Genomic DNA, 8,794 nt, shown 5'->3' on the forward strand with positions numbered 1-8,794 from the left:
TCGCTACAGCAATGAAAGATTGGACAACAGAGAAATGGGGCGATGTCATCTTTAGCGACGAGTCAACTTTTTCCACGCGCTGGGACCAACGGAAGCGGGTTTGGCGTCCACTAAACTGCAGGTGTGTTTACAGTGTATTGGCAGTTAATTCACGAAGCTAATTCTGCATCACAACATGTTTCACGTAAAATGAGCTTTTGGACATTACGAGATTTTTCTGTAGTGGTATTATGTTGAAAACATTAACGATTGTTTCATAGTACTACTTACTCTGAAGCTAATTAAAAGCTGCCAGTGGGTCTTTCAGTACTATCTAATGATGTTTGCACGTTTTCTATTGCAACTCTATAACAGCATTATAAAGTTCATACGCAAGAGGAATCACAACATTTTTAGACGCGCCGCTGGAACCCAATTGTATGCTATTTCTTGCAGATATCTGCCTAATTACACACAGAGTGTTCTATCCAGTGGACGGTGTTCCGTGAGCGTGTGGGGAGCAATCAGCAAAGATGGCCTTGGTCCCCTTGTGCGTCTGGAAGGGCCCTTCACTGCGTCACGGTACTGCGACGTCATCACTAGACACCTCGTTCCGTATGCGCTGGACGGTCCCTTCAGCGACGGCTGCTATTTTTTTCAACACGACCGCAGCCCGATTCATAAAGCACGTATCGTCCAGTCATTGCTAGAAGAACATGCTGTTTGCCAGCTTGAGTGGCCTCCATGTGGCGCCGACTTGAGTCCCATAGAAAATGTCTGGGGCATGTTGAAGAAACGGCTGTCCACACGAGCCAACCGCGGCCGCACGGCCGATACGCTGTGGCAAGCGATCGCGCAAGAATGGGAAAGCCTGCGCGGTCGACCGGAGATTACTGAATCTTTGTACGAGTCGATGCCCACACGCATCAATAAGGTGCTAGAAAACGGCGGACATTTTACTTCCTACTAGATCATTGAGAGACCTATGTTTCATGACACTTCTGTAAATGTCTTGTGAATAAATTCATCCCCTTCAGACACGAATTATGATGCACTGTCTGCAAATGCGTCAAATGCGCATGGCATCATTTCAAGACGCTCACTATTACATTCCAAGAAAGAAGACGAAGCAATGTGCTGTTTTGTGCGAGTTTCAGTAAAAAAATTAATTAGCGTATAACTCACTATCTCATTATTCTGAAATCCGTCAGCTTCAATGCTTGCATAAAAAGAATCAACTATTAGACCCGAAACGCATGCACACTTGCTTTTTCGGTTGTATTCGTGTCGAGCGGAGAAAAAAAATACTCTTGACGTTGGTCTTGGAACGCGGCACGTCGAACGATTGTCTAACATGGTAGTGTCTCCAGCAAAGTGATCATCTGCAGCAATACGCAGGACAATGAAGTTAACTGACCGCTAGTTGTCCTATCAGGAAGCGGACACGAATGCGCACACTGAGTTTTAGGTCATTTGAAGAAACACGTGGCGTGGGACGCGCCTCCGAAGTTCGAGTCCCCAAACGAGGACGCCGTGTCGCAAAGGGTTATAAAAAGAGTCATCGCACCTGATTATTTATTTTTCTAAATGTAACCACTATAGCAGCGCGGTGGTTCGGGCTTTGCGCAGCAAAACCTGGGCGCAGGCGATCAAATCCCGGCCGCTACTGTCACTTAGCGATGGGGGAGGAACGGAAAAATTCTGCCTACTGACTAAGCATCTGTGTCCCATGGCTGCCTCACCGCTCACTCACGCACTCACGAAAAAAAAAAAAAAACAGCGTGGCTACGCGAAAATAGAACTGATAACAGCCGAAGAATACGCTGTCTGATTACTTGTACTGATATTCTGCTCTCAAAATACAAGCAAGTAGCCCCGGGTAACAAAGAGCGCGTCACGTTGAAAGAGATAGGTAGAAAATATTTGCGCACAGTGCGAAAATAGACAGGCCATAGATTTAAGGAGGGATGCGTCTTCAACGTAGCGCTGCTGTCGATCGCTGGTGACGTAGCGGAAGTGTCGCGAAGAGGCTCTTGGCCACGCGCTCGCGTGGTCCGCAAACTTTTGTGGTTGACTGTACGTTTGAAACCTCTAAAAAAAATGTGCGATCTCTTTCAACATTCGGTGCATAAGCGCACACAACGTGGTAACTCAAACCCGAAAGACTAAAATCCACCACTAAAAGGCGGCCAGATTGGCATCACTCAACCGTTTGTACGCAACTACAAAAGTCGTTACGTATGAAAACGGCACAACCACCAGAACTGCCAAAAGCATGACAAAAATACATTCAAATGAAGACGAAAAACGGACACCATTCGGTCGGCTACTTCCGGGTTCTCTATTTTAGTCTCCTGAACTGCGACCAAGTCCAAATCGTTTTCGAGCAGTAAGCGGCTTAATTGGCACTGTCGCCTTCTAGCGCTTAGCCCTCGTACAGCGGTGAGCACTGTTAGGGTGAACACGCGAGCGCGTGGCCGACGGCACTATCAGCGCCGCGTAACAGCCATCGTTGGAAACATTGCACATTCGCAGCATGTGCTTTGCGAAACACTCTTTCCACCGCGCGCATCACGTCATCGATACGCTTGTTCGTCGTCTGCTAGCCGCATTTTTTGTTCGCTGAGCTGATACCTTCTGCATTTCAAGGTCCATCTGGATTGAAGATTGGCGCGTGAAGGAAAAAAGTGAGTGTAAGAGGGATAATTATTAAACTTTTTATTCAAGAAAATTGCACTTTTGCAATTCAAGTTAAACAAGACCATGAGAACAAATATAAAAACATGAGCAAATCTAATAGCGAGTCATGTGACCACTTACAGCAACGACTGCAGCTATTCTGGACGGTAACGAGTCGTAAAGTGATCGAACATATTCCCGATCGGCTTTCAGCCTTTCCCACTCGTTGCTGACTTGCGCCCACAACTGGTCCGAAGTCGCGGAATAAAGGGGCTTCCTTGCCAAAGAAGCTTTCAGACGGCCCCACACGTTTTCTATCACATTCAGGTCCGCTCCTTTCGGAGGCCATTCCAGTAGCTGCATGTGCTGCTCCTCCTGGAACTCCTTGACAGCCCGCGCCGTGTGTATCGGTGACCGGTCCTGTTGGAACAGGTAATCACCGTCTGGGAATAAACTGCTCGCATATGGCAACAGCACATTGTTCAAAATGTTGCAGTATTGTTCCGACGATAAGTGTCCACGTATACGTTGCAGGGGCCCTAAACCATATCTTGAAACAGCACCCCACACGTTCACACTCGATCTCCCACTGGCAGAAACACCTTGCACGTTGTCCGGGTCGTTCCTGCGTGGCATTGTGACGTTAACTAAAACAATTGCTTTTCAAAGCAGGAAGTTTGCCTCACCGTGTGCCTGGTAGTCTCCAAACACGCAATCTTTGGTCTTGTCGCGTCGAAAACGTCGACTCATCCGAAAAGATGACGCGACCCCACTCTTCTGATGTCCATGCTTCGTGCAGCTCAGCGAACTGCCGTCGTGCGTCCTTGTTTGCCGCCGTTAGTAGTGGCTTCTGCGCTGCGACGCGACTGCGAAGGCCCGCAGTACGCAGGCGACATCGAACAGTGGTGTCCGAAACGTCCAAATCCAAGTCCTCGCGTATTGCTGGGGCTGGCAAGAAAGGGTTACGAACAGCAGCTGCAACTATGAGGGCGTCTTCATCGTCTGTGGTAGCTTTAGGGCGGGGCGCGCGGGGTGCATCCTGAATGCGACCTTCATACTTGTAGGCTTGAATTATCCTGTTCACAGTCTTCAGGGGCCTATTAACTAAAGCGCCAATATACCGCTGGGAATAACCTTTCAGGGAAAGATCGACAATTGAGCGCCGTTCATCATCGGGAACCCTAGCCATAATACGATCTGGCGACAGAATGAACGGCTGCGAAAGATGTTTGGTTGTTTTATATACGGCGTTGCATGCACAACAACTTTGAAGGGAACGAATAGACACGCCCCCATAGATATACAAGTTTTTTTGTCTTGTTCTGTTCAAGCACAGATGTTTAAAGAAATCTTAAAATGCAGGATGCATGGGCTTAGAAAACAAAAATGCGGCTAGCAGACGACGAACAAGTGCATTCATGACGTCATGCGCGCGGTGGAACAATTATTTCGCGGAAGGCGTGATGCGCATGCGCAATGTTTCCAGTGATGACCGTAACGGGGCGCTGACAGTGCCGTCGGCCACGCGCTCGCGTGTTCACCCTAACAGTGCTCACCGCTGTACATTCAGGGTTGCTACGCGCAAGGTCGCTTCAGTTAACAAGGCCATGACTGCAAATTAGGTTGCCCTTCCGAATAGTGTCCGTTGCGAAGAACAAACCAGAGATGAAACTTTTTGCCATATTTACCTCACGGGATGACACCGCGAAACTAAACCCGGCCCGCGGCCGTAAAGCTGTCGCGTCTGGAGAGCAGCGCAAGAAAAGTGATCCACATTGCACTTTTTGACAATTTTTGACCCCCCCCACCCCCCCCCCTTTACTCGCCATAAGAAACATCTCCTACGGAGGCGGATTCACCGCCCGCAGAGGTTCGCCGGGAATGTTTGGTCGCGGTCTATAAGGGGAGCGCCTCACACCTGGCGTTTTTGTCGGTGACTCGCCGCCTCCACCGTCGTCCCGCTGTTGCTCACTGTCCACCGTCCTCTCATGCGCCCGCTTCCCGGCCATCGAGCTAGCTCCGTCGCGCGAAACATCCATGCATTCCTCCATGGATTCAGTCACGCTCACCGGAGGCTGCACATCTGGTAGCGTATCCCGTTTAGTCGATGCAGAGTCAACACCTTTGGCGGGCTCGTGCTGGTCCTTGGAAGTTACGGCGACTTGCTGCTTGTTACGCTCGCCCTCCGGACAAGAGGACGCTGTAGACGGCTGTGCTTCACGGGAGTTTGCCTGAGGCGTCGCCTCTTCCAAGTCTGCCTCGTCCATGAGCAGGTCGGCGGTGTCCTCGCTGCCCCCAGGCCCCGTCACGCTGGCGTACGTTCGCTCACACTGGCCGTCTTCGAGACCGAAGCGCCGACAAACACCACATCGCGGGATGCGGCACTCGCGACGGATATGGCCCGTTCCCCGGCAGCGAAGGCAGAGCGGAGCCCTGCCCGGTACAACAACGAGGGCGAGCTCACCGGACACACTTAGCTGGTGAGGCAAGTGGTCAATTTTGACTCCGGCGTTCAGCTTCAGAGTCACAAGCCTCGTTGTAGACCCTTTGTCAGTCAATCCCTCGGCGCGCCAACGCTTCCTGACAATGTCGGCGACTTTACCGAAAGGCATGAAGGCAAGGCGCACGTCCTCGTCAGGCACACTGTGGAGCAACCAGTGCACCTTCATTCGGATGTCCCTGTTGGCCGGCTCGATGACGATACAGCGCTTGCTTTTAACTTGCAGTTCACCGATGCTGACCAACTTCCTGACCGCCCACACATCGCTCATACGGCACGCCCTCAAGGCGACTACCTCGGGGAGCACCGAATACTAGGCCAGAGCGTCACGGAAGTACTCTACCCTGTAGGGGCGAGCCTTGACGTCCGCGTGCAAATACACGGTATTTAAAACAAACCGACCTGTAGGCAAACTGGGCAGAACAACCTGGTACTCGCTTTCCATTGCCGATAACCTGTTACCATAGAGAAAGAAATTCAACAAGAGGGGACACTCGGCAAAAACTGGCAACAGGAAACACGTCACCATACGTCACGCTATACTTTTGACACCGAACGTTAGCTGCCGCGAGCATCGAAAAAAAAGAAAGTGAACTTAAGTTAACAGGCGTTGATCTATTTTTTAAATTCTTTGCCGCGAAAACTAAAACGTTTTGCGTATAAATGAACTTAAGCTTTGCGACTTATTTTCCTAGCCTTACCTAGCCACAGGTCAATGACGCGCCAGATACATGCGTCATCCGCCAGACAGTGCCCCGAAGCCAGCGAGTGCGGCCGCGCGCCCGTTTGAGCGCTCGCCCGCGGCGACCCATCTGTCCCCTTTTCTTGTAAAGTAGCCTGGTTTCGTGGGCTCCCGGCGTATGCTTACGTTCCTTTTGCACTGGGACAAGACACCACTGCACTATTGGATTACGGCAAGGTGAGAAATTTGGTTTCACAGCCTACGACGCATTTAGGCTTACGGCACGGGACCGAGACTTAAGACGCAGTTAGCGAAAAACAGCTCGGCCGTCCTGGCGCAGTTAATTTGAGTTAATGAATCGTGCTGGGACATGTTTCCGAAGCTTCCTAGGGGATTATTGTAACTTATTTTGGTTCTGTTGAGGCACACTGGCCGCGCAGCGTGCTGTGACGCAGTTAGCGAGAACCAACTCGGTCGTAGTGCGCAGTGTAGTGCATCTTAATAGAAGTTTGTGCCGCTTTCTCTGACGCCAGACCTTACTGAAGAGTAATTTCGTTACTTTCTGGGGTACTTTTGAGGCACGCTGGCCGCACAGCGCGCTGTGACGCAGTTAGCGATAAGCAGCTCGGCCGTGGTGATAAAGTTAGTTTGGCGTGTAATGAATCTTATAGAGGGTCAAGTTTGTGACGTTTTTTGTGGCCCCGCAACAACATATACCTTCTTTCGGTACTCACGCCTGTTGAAAACGCGATGGGAGATTGCCAAGAGCGATAACATGGGAGTGTGCTGCTGGCGCCGACAGAACGCGCGAAAGATAACGCCGAGGAACATATCACACTTGTAATTCGAAAATTCCGTCTTCTAAAGGACTGAAAACAGGCTTTGCACCCACGCATTTGTCTTGAGTGCCTGTTGCGTCCGTCTCTGTGTATGTCACGTACCGTCGCATAACCTGAGGCCAAGTTTTGAAAACGCGAAGTCGCCCGTGTATTTGTGGTGCCAAAGTGCAGGAAATAATGCCCGGAAAGGGGGGAACGCTTGGAAATCAGATGTTTTCATATATGTTTGGGATGAGTCGGGTATTTTCTATGCCATGTATGTAAAAGCGAATTGCTTGTGTTTGTAATGCCGCCCATTCACCGGTTTCGCACGTTTCGCCTCTACACGCAGTATTCCTATATCTAAATACCAAAATGACTCATGCTTGTAACATGCTGTTACGTGCTTGCAAATGTAACATGCTTGTAATTTACTTTTTTTTCAGCTGGTGCCGTCCGGTGGAGCTTCGTACAGGAACTCCACTGCCTTACCTGCTGGTGTCACAACGTTGGATGAACGCACAAAAAGCGCGAAACGAGGAAAGACCTTTTGTGCAATATTTCCTCATTGCACAAAAGGTCTTGCGTCTACTTTGTGAAATTGCACGTGGCACAGATTCGATGGGACTTTACGAGATCGTTCGCAATCATTTTTACTAAATAATAAACCGATTCTGCACGCAGAGCAAAAAAAAAAAATAAATAAAAGGAGGGGGGGGGGGGAGGGGGGTCGCTGCCGGCGTGCTAGCTTGCGTTCAAAATACGCGTGCCCAAAACCGAAACCGGAAGTGATGTAAGTGATCGACACCGACCGCTTGGCACGCTGCAGTCAATTCGGCCGCTGGGCCCTATGGGAGTGTCCCCTCTTGTTGAATTCCTTTCTCTATGCTGTTACCGCGGCCGAGTTTGGCCGCTATCGCCGCTCCGTCGGAGCTCATGAAAAAACACGTCCGTTCGCTAGCGCGGCCGGAAGTGGATCAGCTAGCAGGCCACATACGAAGATAGATGAAGCAGTTAAACGACAAATGTGAGTCGCCCTTGTGGCGCGTGGGTGGTGGCTGCGCGAGACAAAAAATAAAAAACCGACTGCGCATAAAGAAAAAGAAAAGAGAAAATAACGACTGAAGGCCTTAGAGCGCGCATAAAAAGAAACACCCTGGCCTGCGCAGGGATCGAACCTACGACCTTCGCGTTATTAGCACGACGCTCTAACCAACTGAGTGAGCAGGCCACATGACAAGATAGATGAAGCAGTTAAACGACAAATGGGAGTCGCCCTTGTGGCGCGTAGGTGGTGGCTGCGCGAGACAAATAAAAAACCGACTGCGCATAAACAAAAATAAAAAATGAAAATAACGAGTGAAGGCGTTCGAGCACGCCTAAAAAAGAAACACCGTGGCCTGCGCAGGGATCGAACCTACGACCTTCGCGTTATTAGCACGACGCTCTAACGGACTGAGCAAGCAGGCCACTTTTTCTTCTTTATTACTTTCTTCGCAACAATACATATACCCGTACAAATACAAAGCAGGTCACTTGGCGCTACACACTATTATTACATAACTTGGCTAGACTGTACTAATTTGAAAGGCCTTCATAGAGGCCACCACAGACACCAAAACGTCAAGCTCCTGAATCCACTCTGGTGGTTCAATCATATGCTTTAGGGCATCCCGGGTGTACGTGAGATTTTCAATTAGGTGTTGCCTTGCCGACCTTGCATCTACGCGGACATTCCTGACATCCATGCGCGTTTTCCACAAACTGTTCATACAAAAAAGCATTATCATGTCAGCCGGCACTCCCTCTGCGTCTGCGCATGGCAAGAAACGAATACCGAAAGGGCATATCGGCAGTTCTTTTTTCAGAGTTCGTTTGAAAACGTCCCACAAGAAAACGGAGTCATGGCAATCCAGGAAGATGTGCTCGATAGTTTCCGATTTGTTACATATGATGAAACGACAAATGTGAGTCCCTCTTGTTGCGCGTGGGCGGCGGCTGCGCGAGACAAAAAAAAACCGACTGCGCATAAACTAAAATAAAAAGTGAAAATAACGAGTGAAAGCGTTCGAGCACGCCTAAAAAGAAACACCGTGGCCTGCGCAAGAATCGAACCTACGACCTTCGCGTTATTAG

The 8,794-nt window shown here is 49.9% G+C and overlaps 2 non-coding genes across 2 annotated transcripts; both read right to left on the bottom strand.

Annotated features, from left to right (window-relative positions):
• Window positions 1-7,815: 7,815 nt before the first annotated feature.
• Trnai-aau (transfer RNA isoleucine (anticodon AAU)) lies at window positions 7,816-7,889 on the bottom strand. Its single transcript has one exon. It is a non-coding gene; the product is annotated as a tRNA-Ile (tRNA).
• A 165-nt stretch (window positions 7,890-8,054) lies between these two features.
• On the bottom strand, window positions 8,055-8,128 carry Trnai-aau (transfer RNA isoleucine (anticodon AAU)). The gene has a single exon. It is a non-coding gene; the product is annotated as a tRNA-Ile (tRNA).
• Between the last annotated feature and the right edge of the window lie 666 nt (window positions 8,129-8,794).

This window comes from Dermacentor silvarum, chromosome 1 (assembly GCF_013339745.2).
Source record: "Dermacentor silvarum isolate Dsil-2018 chromosome 1, BIME_Dsil_1.4, whole genome shotgun sequence".
Lineage (NCBI taxonomy): Eukaryota > Metazoa > Arthropoda > Arachnida > Ixodida > Ixodidae > Dermacentor > Dermacentor silvarum.